General features: G+C 43.6%; 1 protein-coding gene across 2 annotated transcripts in view; it reads left to right on the top strand.

Moving 5' to 3' along the window:
• Positions 1 to 14,960: 14,960 nt before the first annotated feature.
• LOC147747793 (flavin-containing monooxygenase 1-like) overlaps positions 14,961 to 15,431 on the top strand; it is a 534,466-nt gene continuing 533,995 nt past the window's right edge. The window contains exon 1 of one of the 2 annotated variants that reach the window (XM_086955881.1): positions 14,961 to 15,057. The gene's annotated coding sequence lies outside the window, so the exon portion shown is untranslated. The remainder of the gene's footprint in view (positions 15,058 to 15,431) is intronic. The other variant, XM_086955892.1, reaches the window with a different exon arrangement.

Here is a 15,431-nt window from a genome sequence, read left to right as displayed (position 1 = left end):
CAGCTCGATTGGATCATTCTGCATACCCCACCTCGATCTGCAAGTATTACGTCTAGAACCATACGGTTCTGCAACGTCATGAGTCGATCCGCCTGAAGCTCAGCTGTTAAGTTACTAAGGGCACCAGCAGTTTCTGTAATAGTAGATTCAACTACCCGTGTTAGCTGACGTAGATTTCTACTATTGGCCATAGGCCCCCAAAACGGAAGAAAACCTTTGAAGAAGTCTCCAGCTTCTTGACCAGCGGTATCTTCTTTGCTGAAAACACCTCTTGCTACTCTGATCTTGTGATAATCTGAAGAAGCAGTGTACGTTGGAGGCAACAATCGAGCAATATAACATGAACCTGAAAAGTCAGCAGGTAGCCATGTATACGCTCTGTCTTGACAGATGAAGTAGGTACCCCTAGCAGTGAGAAAGGCAGGGGAAGAGTTAGACGGAAACACGTAAGTCTCAACGCACTCACTCCTCCCTAGCTGAGCTCTCGGATTTCTCCCATTTCCTTGCAAACAGACCTGACCTCGGTGAGGCACGACCCAGACTGGAGTGGAGCTTTTACGCTTGCTTTCTCCCAAACTAAGGCGATACTCGGTAGAGTTCCAACTCAAATATACCCGTAATTCATCTTTAGGGTAAGATGGAGTATTATTGACGTCCTTAATCATGTCAATAATTCCCTGGACTAAAGCTTTGTTGGCTGAGTTGTATTTAGTGGAACGTGGTGGACGCGGAGGATAGGTCTCAAGGGCATAGGCAAAAATGGTCTGAAAGGCCTGAAATGATCCATTATAGCTAAAAGGCAAGACTAGATAGGGAATGCCTTTATCCATAGTGTGGGGTATCAAGCCACACACCCAGCAGTCTGTAGTGTTAACTACCAGTTGGTGTTGATGCAAGAGCTGTACAAATGTATTGTTAATAAATTCTGAGCGTCGAGCTTGTTCGTGTTCAGGAAACGAGTGAAAAGAATGCATAGAAGAAACAGTAGAAGTAGCAGGATCAAGGGGAGGTACTGTAGTTACCGGCATAAAAATCAAATGCATACCAAAGACGATTCCACCCACCAACGTTATCAAAACAATTAAAAACGTAACTGCACATTGCATTAGAAAGCATTTGCTGTGAAGTATTCTGTACAGTCTATTTCTGCAAACATAAATTACATTCTCTCGTTGCAGCTCAGGAAGCTCCATCTTCTACAATCCGCTCGCGACCACTGATGATGTGTACGTAGATGAAAATGCCTCTATCAGCCCTGGGAGTTCCCAGAACTAACAGAAAGATCGACCTTGTGTCTGACCCCCGCAGATTCAACTAGGCACACAGCCACGACCCTACGGCTACCCAGACGGCAAGGCAATTTTTAAAACAACAAAACAATAACAAACTTCCTGGCTGGAGGCAATGTATCAAAATTCAAATGTGTAAAATAGGCAGTTTCCTGCTTTATTTGTCCATATTGCGAGATCGTAAATTGTATCTCAGTTTTGCAGGAGCTGTCTGATCTGGAAACAATGTATTTTCAGCCGACGTTGCAATGTTCACGTTCGCAGATGGCAAATGTTCTTTTGATGCAGATGGCAAATGTTCAGAGTTCAAAAGAGCAGTTTCAGGAGGAGAGTCAGAGTTCGATGTGTCAGTGATTAGTTCTGCATCGCTGAAAGGGATAAACCTGGGTGTTTGTTCCGTTTCAGAGGCACCGATTCCTTTCTTCACCCAGTTGTCGTAAGGAAGTGGCAGGGGCACACGTTTGACGTGTGTCGTGTGTATCCAATTCTTCCGTCCGGCCACACGAATAGCAGTTCTCGTCGTCAGTAACACCTGGAAGGGGCCAACGAATCTGGGCTGAAGATTTTTTGTTCTTGCAAAATTTCTAATGACGACTTGGTCCCCAGGTTTCAGCTGATGACCTGGACTCTCCGGTGGCTTTGGCAATGCATCAAAAACCTGTTGGTGAATAAGACTCAATTTAGCAGTCAAGTCGAAAAGGTAATCAATCAACATTGGATATTCCAGCTGTCTAAATTCTTTTGGCCTAGGCACTCCCCAAACATTGGCGGGACGACCAAAAACTATTTCGTATGGACTAAGCCCTACTCTAGAATGTACAGTTGCTCTCGTTGATAACAAAGCCAAGGGTAGTGCATCTGGCCAGGACAAACCTGTGGATGCCTGTATTTTAGCGAGTTTCAGCTTGAGGGTGCCATTGTAACCCTCAACTAAACCAGCAGACTGGGGATGGTTCGCACTGTGGAACTTTTGTTTAATCCCTAAACCGGCACACACACTCTGCATAACTTTCCCTACGAACTCACTTCCGTTATCTGACCATACAATCCGTGGCATGCCATACCTGGGGAAATATTCCTTGAGAAGAATTTTGGCAGTGGACAAAGCAGTATTGTCCTTCAGTGGATATGCTTCGATCCATCTGGAAAAAGCACAAACTACCACTAGGACGTACTTTAGATTGTTGCAACGATCCATGTGAATGAAGTCTAACTGAATCACTTCGAAGGGGCAAGAAGGAGGAGCGAAGTGACCAGCGGGTGTAGGGATTCCCTTACCAGGATTATGCATCAGGCATACCATACAATTTTTCACCACTCTCTCTGCACACTTATTAATCCCATCATTCTTCCAGACTGGAGCCAACATCTTACAAATCCCTTTAGAGCTGATGTGCGCTGCTCCATGCGCCATCGTTACTACTGCAAGTACATACGCATCAGGCAACATCCAACGCTGTTGTTCTGACAAATCAATCCAACACCCACTCGAGTCCAATTTACCCGTGCTCTCTTTCCATGCAAGCTTTTCCTCCTCAGTCGCCTCTTTCTGAATTTCTTTCACGCTTTCCACTGTGTCCTCACACATTCCAGACTCAGAAATCCATCTTGCAGACGTTGCAACATACATTCTACTCATCATATTTCTAGCTGTCTGTTTAGCAGTCTCATCAGCAAAAGCATTCCCACGACCAACATCATCCGTAATTGCTTTATGAGCACTGCACTTCACAATCGCAACTTCAGTCGGCAAGGTTAGAGATTCCAACAAGTCGTTAACTAGCTGACCATGTTGGATCTTAGTCACATGGGACGTAATGAAACCTCTTTCTTTCCACAAACGGCCAAAACTATGGGCCACGCCGAACGCGTACTGACTATCTGTGAACACATTCACTCTCTTTCCCTTAGCTAAAACACACGCTCTCGTTAGCGCAATTAATTCCGCAGCTTGGGCAGAATTCTGACTCACTCTTGCAGTCTCCACAATCGTACTCAAAGTCGTTACTGCATAGGCAGCAGTCACATCACCATTCTCCAATTTAAAGCAAGACCCATCAACATACAATGTGCCATCCGGATCTGACAACGGAGTGTCTTTAAGATCAATTCGTCCTTTTGTCTCCTCCTCGGTTCTGAAGCAACAGTCATGAGGTTCGGAATCGCTCGACTCTTGACTAGTCGGCAACAATGTTGCTGGATTCAATACATTGCATCTTTTGATCTGAATATGACTCGCTAACAGTGTCAGCTCGTAGCCTGATAATCTAGCACTGGTAAGGTGTTGCGTCTTGGTTCGGTTCATGAGTGTGTCCACAGCATGAGGAACCATGACCACTAGCATGTTGTTCATGACCAAACCAGCAGATTGTCGAATGGAAGCCGCAGCTGCCGCTGTAGCTCTCAAACAACTAGGCAACGCTCTAGCTACTGGATCTAATGTTGATGAAAAATACGCACAAGGGCGTTGTTTATCACCAAATTTCTGTGTCAGAACACTCAACGCGCAACCTTCTCTCTCGTGGACATAGAGCGTGAATGGCTTACTGTAGTCAGGTGTACCCAACACAGGAGCTGAACACAATGCATTTCGTAATTCAGAAAAACTTTCCTGACATTCGGCAGACCATGGCACTGGACTCGGAACATTTTTCCCAGTCAAAGCTACCAACGGTTTTGCCAAAAGAGAAAAATTTGGGATCCATTGCCTACAGTATGAGGTAATACCTAAAAAGGCACGCACTTCTCTCTGTGTGCTGGGAACATTCATCTGCGTAATTGCTATTATTCTCTCTGGGGTCAACTTTCTTCCCTCCTTTGACAAGAGATGACCTAGGTAGGTCACTTCTTGGCAACAGTATTGCATTTTCGAAGGTGACACCTTGTGATTCAAGCTAGACAAATGATGCAATAACGAAATTGTAGCTGCTTTGCAAGTTTCCTTGTCATCGGCAGCTACTAGAAGATCATCTACATACTGCACTAAAGCAGAACCAGGAGGAAGTACAAAGGAATCTAACTGACCTTTTAATGCCTGACTGTAAATGGATGGACTCTCACAGTACCCTTGTGGAGCACGTTTAAACCTGAAGCTTCGACCTCCTAAAGTGAAGCCGAAAATATCTCTGCTTTCCTCGGCTATCGGAATGCTGAAAAAGGCATTCTTCAAGTCGATAACTGAAAACCATGTGGCTGTAGCTGGAATCAACGTTAACAATGCAGTTATGTCTGGAACTACAGGGAACTGTGGAATCACAATCTTGTTAACCTCCCTAAGATCTATTACAAACCTATATACTGGATGTTTCGAAGGATCTGTACGTTTCAGAATTGGCAAGACAGGACTGTTACAGACATTCCCTCTAGTTTCTTCTACTACACCTTTCTCGATCAAATCTTGCACAATTAATAAAAGTGCGCGTTCACCTTCACTAGAGATTCTGTATTGTGGAATTCGTGGAAATCTTACATTCGCTTTCAAAGTGACTACATATGGTGGAATTTCTAAAAGACCTACATCGTTAGGACCAGTCGCCCAAAGAGTATCAGGGAGAGAACGCAGCTCTGGTGGGAGCGCATCCATCGACAAGTACCTTGGAGAGGTGATTCTTTTACCCAACGTAAGCTGTACTCCTTCCGGAGAACAGTACAAAGTCGCATATAGGCGTTTTAACAAGTCTAAACCAAGCAGATTTTCATTACAACCTGTCGTCAAAATCAAGGGTGCTTTCAATTGACGGGGTCCAACAGAAATAGACAAAGGACCAGATACGGGGTTGTAAACAGGGGCGCCTGAAAAACCTACAGAAACATTTGTTAAGCCAGACAAAGGTGCGCCAGGGAGTTTCTCATGTATGATAGAACTTTTTGCTGCACCAGTATCCAACAGAAACGTTTCGACTACACCTGATGTTGCTACTGCGACATAAGGCCCACTCTGATCTACTGGAACTGATACTACTCCCTCTCTTTGTCCATGGCTGTCCTAGTACTCATTTTGCTGAAATCCTTCACCAATTTCACAATAGTCTTCAACATGATACTGCTGAGATCTATTTTGTTGAGCAGACTGACTATTTCGCTGATCAAAATGATTAGAAGGGCGATCGTTCGTTTGTGGAGGCATAGCACCTCGTCCTCGACCCCTAGAATTTTGCACAAAACCACCACGACCTCTCTGAGCTGCTGCAGCATTATTCTGCGCTAAGACTGGACACTCATTCTTATAATGGCCTTCCTTCTTACAGTATGCACACTGGTTCCACTGGTATTGCGGTCTCTGAGAACCATAATCTGTCCTTTGATATGAACCTTGCTGCGTATTAGTCTGATTCGTGCGAGGCGGATATGCTTGCTGTAAAAGAACTTTAGTTTTTAAATCTTTCGTCTTCTTCTCTGACTTTTCCTTCTCCTCTTTATCCCTATTTTCATAGTACTGGGCAGTTGCAAGTATTTGCGCAGTCGTAGAGACAGCCCACGCACTCTCAGAATCTTTCAATTTATTACTAAGTTCGGGCAACAAATTGTGTACAAATTTATCAACGAATAGTCTCTGTCCTCCTTCTGTGCTCATATCCTGACCACTATGATCCACGAAAGTCTCTTCGAACCTTGTGAAAAAGTCGGAAACACTTTCGTCCTTCTTTTGCCTGCATGCGGACAACTTGTCCCAGTTAACGCGCAATGCTGGCATCAGAGTCTTCATTAATTCGATTATTCTGCCTGGTAAATTAGCAATTAGAGGTTCGGGTTTGGAACCACCTATTTGCTGACCATCCGCTGCAATTATAGCTGCCCAATCACCACCTAGGGCAACTGGATGATTCTCTTTACGAATTTTAGCCCAAATTGGTTGCGGAACTACATTCCCAAATAACATGTCAATGTCCGCTAGATTCATCACACAAGCCTCAACTGTCTGCGCTAACTCTTTGTAATATCCGGCTGGATTTTTACGCGGATCTGGCAAGGCCTGCTTTACTGCTAATACTTCTGCTCGCTTCCACGGAATGTGTATCCACACTCTCTGGAATTGCGCTGGAGCGGCAACAATACCAAGGTTTGCATTAGCTTGCACAGCTTCACGCCAAATTGGAGGAACCTCCCTCATTGGATATTGGCGATTCTGATTCGTACTACGTTTTTCTAACTCCCTCGGTGAACGAAGGGATGGATCATTCCTATAACTTAAAATCAGTTCCATCACTTCTTTTATATTTTGACCAACTATCATACCAGCAGCAAACTCTTTCTGAACATTAATTAATTCTTCTAGATTTGATTCAGAGTCATCCTCTTCCAATTCCTCACGTAAAAGGGAGCACATTTCGTCGAACACATATCTTTGTGTCGGTTCTTTCCATTGCATAAATGTATCTAATACATTTCTAGTACTATATCTTCCACTTTTCGAAATCCATCTAAGAGCTGTGGAATCTAATATTCCCCGTTCTTCAGTACTGGGAAGCTGACTACGTCTCTGCACAGAGTCAGAGGTAGGAGTCTTAATCAGAGTTTTATAAAAGGGAGATAGAATATTAGAGACAGAATCAGTGATTCTTCGACGAACAGAAAGCGGAGTCATAACACTAGCAGAAGCAGAAAATAAAGTAGCAGTTGGGACAGATAGAACAGGATCAGTAGGAGTAGCAGGCAAAGTAGCCTGTGAACTAGCAGGTGTAAGCGATACAGGTATAAGTAAAGAAGCCGGCAACCCTAGAAGAGGGGGTGCCAGAGGAACATTAATATTGACCACAGGAGGTACAGGAGTTTGATTCTGGGGAGCAGGAACGCCAGGTTGTCCAGCAACCGGTAATTGAACATTCGGTAAAGGTGGAGCCGTAGCACCCTGTGCATACGATGGGGGTGACCGTAACAAGTAAGACAACAGAGGATCATTTTCGGGGTCCTCTACTATCTTAGCTGTACTCGATGGCAAGGCAGGATAACACTTGTCTATCGCTAAATTACGCTCTCTGTTGGCCACCTCCATTGCTTTCTCAGACTCGTTGAGTTGCAGCTGCTTAGCAGACTGTTCTAAAGTCAACTCTTGCTCTTTCTGTTCTTTCTTCAACTTTTTAATTTATCTCTGTTCAGATTCTTTTCGCCAATAACGTAAAGAATCAAACATTGCCGGCCGGGCTTTCTTCTTAAATAATTTCGTTTCTAAATTATCAAGAACTTCGGGTTCAAAACTACCATGCAGTGGCCAACTAAGGACACCGTCTTTCTGCGTATATCGGACCCACACCTCATTATAAGATATAGGACCCACTCCAAACTTACAATACAGATCATAAAGAGGAGTTCCAATCGGAGGAACCAAACATGAGTCCTCCAACCGGGAATCACTGTTGCAACCAAAACACGACAACATACAATTTTTCCGACTTACCATTTTAACACAGAACAAACAAAAACACGAACAAAGGTGCGCACTCGAACCAAGAACTTAGGCCTACCAAAGCGAACAAATGTATCGATACCCAAACTAAACCAAATGATTATCGTAACTAGAACAACCAGTGATAATCTTACGAGACCAAACCAAACCAAGAACTGAAAAAGGATTTTATCCTAACAGGAACAACCCTTACGAGATAACCAACTAGCAACCACTTAATACTTAACTGAGGCACTGAAGACGTCACCAAGGAGAAACCCGTCACGTCTCGCCGTACTAAGGACTGCACCTCGGGTCCAAGACAGGGCGACGGTCAAGGCAGCGGACCACTGCAGCCGTCCGAACGGGAACCCTCGTGGAAGAGAACATCGGGCCACTTTTGCGATATGCCGGGATCGATGAAGTGGGGCGCCTCCCTCAGGAATCTTCACACGAAGCTTCTCGAACTCTTCAGGCTTTTGGACCGGTACCGAATGACGTCGCCCCACATTGGGCGCCAATTGGAGTTCTGGACTTTTTGGTTCCGTCCAGAGGTGTCAGGGATAACACCCGAAGACCCCGGCGTTCTACCTGTCTCGGTGCACAAATAAACAGAAACACGGGCTTCTCGATGGTGGCGTCAAAGACCAAAGGTTTATTACTGCAGGGACACAGAAGTCACAGAAACTACACACGGGCAGATTCTAGGAGCCTGTTCGATTTGTACAAAGAGGGTTGCTCCTTATATACTAAAAATTGGGCTTCAGGCAAATTCTTTACATGTTAGTACATTCCCCAAACCTTCGTGTCCTAAACAATAAATATTTGGCGTTGCACAGGAATCGTCAACAATATCTGATGTCAAAACATTACGAACGAGGGGTTCCCGCTATTCCATCATAATCCCATGTCAACTTTTCATTCAAGACCCGGACCGCCTCATCGTAAATTTCGTTACCTCCCCCTAATAAAGGCCCAGAAGGAAAGGAGCAGAGCCAGGTGTAGAAGATAGAAAAGCAGGATAAGAGATGTTTGTGGGTCGTAAATGGGCAAGGCTACCAGCTTCGGCCGCCTAATCATGATCAGGCCAACGAACACGAGAACCAGTACAGCAGGACTGGCCTCAGGCAGAGGAGGCAGCTTTTGTCGAGTCATGCAGCCATGGCGTGTTCTGTTCTAAGATGCACGTGTCACTAGCAAGGTGAATCTCTGGCTAAAGCTTACGTGTCCTTAGGTGAAAGGGGTCACTGTGTGTCCATTGTCTACGTGAGGGCAAGAAACACAAAATGGCTCCCGTGATCTAAGATGGATGCCATGGGTAGATCAGAAATGTGATCATAACAGGAGTGCTCTTGCTCGTAGCATAGCGAAAACACCAGGATATGCTAAATGGATCATTTGCGGTTCACTGATACCAAAATTATGTATTTACGACAATGTTGAAAACACGGGTTCAAATCGTCACGGAACCTCACCACCAAGTTAGAGACACCAGGACTACCCGGAGCCGCACAGCACCAAAACCAGCAAATACTGTGAGAGTCCGGTCCGGACTCTCACAGCACCACCGAGACCCACATTCAGAGTGGCCCGGCTGTCCTGTTTTAAGCACCCTCAACTGGGAGACCGACAACCTCAAGGACCTTGGGACATATTGGGAACCCCATCAAGTACTTTCTTCATTATCCTTTGGAAATATGCCACCGCTGATGCCAATCTGAAAGCATTCTTACAAAGCAATAGGCACCAAAAGTGTAACAAAGTCTAGACCTTTCATGCAGTTTGACCTGGTGGTAAGCAGAGAAAAGATCTAAAACACACTTTACCACCACCCAATGAAACCAACGATTCAGAATATTTGGCAAAGATTGACAATCCACTCAATAAACTATGTTAATTTAGATCTCTGAGATCTATATGCATCTTTATATGTTTCCCACCACCCTTAGATGCCAAAACACCAGGAACGAGCCACTCTGAAGACTCTATTTCCTCTATGACACCCTCTTCCAACAAACTATGAATTTCCTCCTTCAGAGGTTTCAACATAAGGTCAGGAACATTCCTAACTTTATGCACACAAGTGATGGCAATATTCTTTTGAATGATCCTGTGTTCAATATCTTTCAGAAGACCTAATCTATCACTAAATAATTCAGGGAATTCTCAATACAGATACTTATGTTCATTATCCCTAGATACAATCATGACCTGCTGTGCAGCATTGGGGTTCAATGTAATCTCCATGTCCCTCTGGTAACGCCACACCAGCAAATGATCACCACCTTTGGCTACATAAACTTTTTCAACTATGTCCATGTCCTCAAATTCAATTCTCATAACCACATAGCCTATCACATACATTTTTGATCCCCAATTCCTTACAGGATTAATATCAGACAGTTGAAGAGTGATTTGATTATTGACAAAATGTTTTTTCTAGTTTTTATCTCAAATCATCCTGTTTGTCCATCCTGAATCCGCTAAAACCCTCACACCTTTCCCCTCCAATGTAATGCAACACTCAGGCATAATGATTAGACCAACATCCATCTCACTCAAATCAGGCGTCACATTGAAAACCAACTTGTTTAAACTTTCTGTATTATTCTCAGCATAGTAAGACTTCTCACCCTTACAGACATCAGTATAGTTCCCTTTCTTCCCACACTTACTGCAAGTGAAATTTCTTGCATAGCAATTCACAGGGTTCGAAGAGTGCCCGGGCTTGCCACACCTGTAACATTTTGGTTAAGTTTATCTTATTTCCTTGTTGTTAATTAGCAACTTCCCATCCATGGTCACTTTACACACACAGAAGCGCTCTACACTTTAAACGTCCTCACTGATAACCTTAGCTACTACATTGTCAGAACCTGCTGCAGCATTATCACGCATTCCTGTACCCAAATATGTGTGCTTTCCATACGCTCAATTACAGCAACAGATTCGCTTAGATCAGGATTCCTTGCCAGCAACTTCTCTTGAACTATGACGTTATTTGAGCAGCTTACCAATTGGTCCCTATTTAATGAGTCTGTTAAGAAACCAAAACGCAGGTGTGTGCTAATGTTTTCAAACACGCCACATAGTTCCCATTATTCTCAGCTTTCCCTTAGATCCTTGCAAAGAATCTGTGATGTTCCAGTACCACATTTATTTTGGAGTCAAATTGTTTTTAAAGCATCAGTACAGACATGTCAAAAATGTCATTTGGCTCCCCTTCCCCATGACCTAGAGGTAATGGTTTCAAACTGTCATATGTATCGCAGACTTGAGCGCCAAGATTGTTGAGAAGTATACTCCACTTTCTGGCCGCTCAGAAGTTTTTACCACCAATCGCCAATAAATAAGAATCAAAAACTTCTTCCATCGTTTCCATAGTAGCAATGGTTCACCTCTATCTGAGAGAAAGACTGGATGATGTATTATGCTAGTTGCCACCATGACTTAAAGTAATTCAGGATAAATATGTGGAATGTTGAAGATGCAAAAAATATGTATACGGTATTTATTATTCAGTGATTCGTCACAGTCACAGCGGCTACACTCTTAAGGAATCACTTCTTTACTGACCTGGGAAGTCATTTCAAGTGAAAACACACTTAAACTGCCAAGTGTGCCACGAAGAAATACCTCAGTTTAAAAGTCTGCACTAATATTTTCCTTAAATTAGAAGTGGCAACATTTGTACTGTGTTGAGCTTGCTGAAACAGCATGCAAGTTTCCCAATTTAAAATGACACACACATAACGCATCATATATGTTTATTACATCACATGACACATGATGCTGCATCGTATGCACCCGCTCCTTCCATACTGGTGATGCTTACTCCTAGCAACCAACTCGCATAAGCCTACTCCATTGGCCAATGGCACAAGATCAGTGATGTTGTGTGCCTACATGTTATGAGCCCCAATGTACCCCAGTAGAGGCCTTGGTAGTGGCACAACATTTTACCTATATTTTTCCTACCTTGCCCTACATAACGGTTCAGGAGCCGACCTTTTACCTAGCTATTACCGAATAAATGTTGTGTGGTTTTATTCCAAAACTAGCCTCATTTACTATGAATGAGGATTCTTACTATCATATCATAATCCCCTGCCTAGGACATGTACAGCAGGATTACCATCTTCTATATAATAACTCTGTACAAAAGTTACCGCTATCGTCATCCTTGAATGACTGACTCACAGTACCATTACACATGTAAATGTATTTGAGCTTATATAGCGCACAGCTACCCGCAGTGGGTTTCCCGGCGCTTGCTTAGGGAACCCGTCCTGGTATTCCCCTGTGAGATAACCCCGGCAGGGTATCCACAAGGTGAAAGCCAGGCATCCCGCCGCGAGGGGCCGTTGTGGAGATTAAGCAAGCTATTGCCCAGAGTCGCAGAGTGTGAACCCGTGAGTCAAGAAGGCACCGGAGCGAGAATTATCGAGTCCGTGGAATTTTTGAGCCCAAGACCCGCCGGGGAATAGAACACTGGTCCAAGGCTGATCTCAGATTCCGGGTCTGCCGCCTGTAACCCCTGAGCCACACTTTTCCACACATCTAGGTAGAACTCCTGAGAGTACCTTTTGGTTATAAAAGAACCACATCTTTACTGGGCAATCAGAGGAGAAGCTTCCACGCTGACACAAGACGCTAAAGTCCCTTGCGGGTTGTCCGACTTGAGACCAAGACAGGGTCGTTCTTTCTCTACCATCAGGTAATGGGATTGGCTCTTTCATAGGGGATTCTTGGCGTTGCACCCACATACATGCTAGGGACACACTTAGGTACACTTAGATAGGGTTTGCATCTTGGGAGTATGCTTGATTACTGCCATGTATTGATATGTATGCATATATTTACTGTTTTAGCACCATTGTAGAATTCTACTTTTTATGTACTCTGTCGGTGCTTGTAATCTTATATATCTGCTTCTGTCTAAAAATTGTTGCAGCAAACATGTTTTATGCTAGAAGGACCCTCGTCCCCATTGTTTAATCTGTATATCTCTCTGAGACTGAGTGAGCATGATTGACTGAGAGAAAAGTGCTGTACTGTTTCCACGATCCCTGAAGGATCAAGGGTTGTCATGTTCAATAGTTGTCAGAATTGATTCGCTCCTTGGTAGGGTTAGGGGGCTTGCGGAGCCACTGTGAGCTAGCTGGACTAAAAGCTAACATATCCTTTGGGGGTGTCTGGAATCAGTCTGGACACCAATCCCTTCGTTTATGTTATCTAAACACGCAGATCCTATGTATGGTTAGGAACGATATGACATACAAAACGCACAAGCCACACAGGAAAAGCAGGAGAAAACAGTGTTCACCTAAAAACAGTTCTCCCTTTGAGGCATTCAATCCATTCAACCAAAGGAGATAAAGCAGCAGAACTTCCAGATCACCAAGATGATGGTATGAGTCAAACTTAATCCTTCAGTAGGTTCAAGGAGAGGTTGTTAGTGGATGCCTGCCTCCACCCAGGCAACTCGTCCCCAGTGATAATTCTTCCAATGAAGTAACTAGACCATCCAGGTAAGTGTAAGATAAGCATTTATTGGAATACAAGAGTTCACCAACCATTCCAGGGCAGCTCCAAATCTCAACTGATAAACGTAGAACTCTCCTGAGATTACAATTCCAGAGTTCTAATACTGACCAATGAAAGACCAGCACTTCCACCAGTGACAACTATAACATTGAGTTAGATCTAAGGGAGAGAAAGAAAGAGTCAAAAATAGTGGTAAACAGAGAGAAGGGAAAAGGTGGAAATCGAGAAAGATAGAAGCCTTGAATCCCTCTGCACAACACAGAGGGGCCACATGTCGGTTTAATTTCTGACCGCCACATTACAATGCTGGCGGTCGGAAATTAAACAGGCCAGTTATTCCGGCTGGCTTCCAATGGGCTAAAGGAGCCCATCGGCCAGTCGACGGCTGTCCCGTAATACCAAAGGGTGGCCTTTCCGCCCTTGGGATTACAATACTCGGTCTTCGACAGGCTTTCCATGTTAGGCCTCATGACATGGAAAGTCTGTCGGAGAACAAGTATGGGGGTCCCTAGCAGGGCCCCTTTGCCTCTGCGGCCTTCGGTTGGGGGCCTTATTCATCCCTGCACAGTGTTGCAGGCACATTGAGGTGCCGGCAACATGGTGCAGGGATGAACACAGACTTCCATTTCTCTACGGGAGCTTGTATTTTAGCCGGTTTACGGCCGTAACATGAGCTCCCATAGAGGAATGGGAGTATGTGACCGAACAGTGTAAATGAGGCGGTCGGGACCCGGTAGGTCCTGTTTCCAAGATGGCCACCGGGCATCACAATAGGCCCCAGAATATGTCCAAGATTACTTTAATTTCACAGTTCAGAGTTACTTTCTCTAAACTCTTAAAAGGCTTGGAATAAAGGGAAATGAAGAAAGGAATGTTATATAGCTTATTTGTAAATGGTTGTGACATAGCAGTGAAATATGATTTTAGCCCAGTCTATTAGATGCTATTTGGAGTGGGGTTAAAAGTCTCAATAAGTTGGCCCTCCAGATCAGCAAAGAATAATGAACATATAGGTGACATCTCAAACTTATAGTGGTAAAGTCATTAATCTCTCCCCTGACACCAGTTCTACACTATAATCAAGCCAATTAGAATTATGAGATTGTGCTGCCGTGGCGTTCTTGGCATAATTATAGATTTGCTGCTCTTGATACATAATCCACCATCTGCTGTATAAACTGCAGACTGTAACAAAAAGGATTTTGTTACTAGTTTAAACATTTCTAAAGTTACTAAAAATGCAGCGACACATGTTGCAGCGCAGAATAAGGCCCTTTGCAAAGCTTGACTGGTCACCTTTCTGTTGCTAGTGCAATATTTGGGTGTTAAACCTGCACTAATGAGGTGCAATCAATGCCCTGACAGTGTGAAAAATGACGAATACTGAAGTATTACTGTAACAAAATGTGCCGCATTATGCTGCAAAATTTGCCTTTACTTGCCGCATAATTTAATCAACCCTGCCGCACAATCTGGCACTCCCCTGCTGCATAATTCCATTGACCCTGACTATAATCTGCTTTCCAGTACCCCACAAAGATATAGAATTAAATTAGTTTTTATATAAAACAGTGACACGCTGAAAAAAAAAAATGTCGATGAAGACTAGTGCGTGCTTGCTCTTTACTCATGCGGCATTCTGAATGCAATGTACTTTGGAACCCAGACAAGGTCTTATCTGTGTTTATAGACTGAGAGGTTATTTAAGGACACCATAGCCCTGCAGGTTAAATGCTTAGAAGCTACAATTGAGAAAGGACAGGGCAGGAGAGGAAGAGAGGCTGAAAGAAGAAAGAAGTGCCACCAGGAGACGAAGCGTCAGTTCCAAGCCCATTGACTGTAAGTGTCTGTTATACGTGATTTTCATTTCGTTTTAACAACTGAAGCAGACTTTCAAAAGTCAATTAGTCCCTCGAAAAGTGTTAGGAGAAAATTGAGATGTTATCTAAACAATTGAATTCACCCGGTAAGCTATAAATCGCTGATATGTTTATTTCCCAATTATAACGTTTGGAAGTTAGAATTTTAATAGTAAGTACATTTTTTTTAAGAAAGCTAAAATTTGTGGTTAAAAGCCATAACTGCCTTTGAAATCTATTTAACAAAATGCACAACTTGTTCAAAACATTGTAAATGTTATGTAGAAATGTTAAAAACTGCTGACCGTTATAAAGACTCTTAACCAGATTCTAGGTTATGCTTTTAATACAAGA

Source organism: Lissotriton vulgaris, chromosome 1_1, assembly GCF_964263255.1.
Source record: "Lissotriton vulgaris chromosome 1_1, aLisVul1.2, whole genome shotgun sequence".
Classification (NCBI taxonomy): Eukaryota; Metazoa; Chordata; class Amphibia; order Caudata; family Salamandridae; genus Lissotriton; species Lissotriton vulgaris.
Note: the sequence above shows the minus strand (reverse complement) of the source record. Positions and strands in the feature narration are given on the sequence as shown.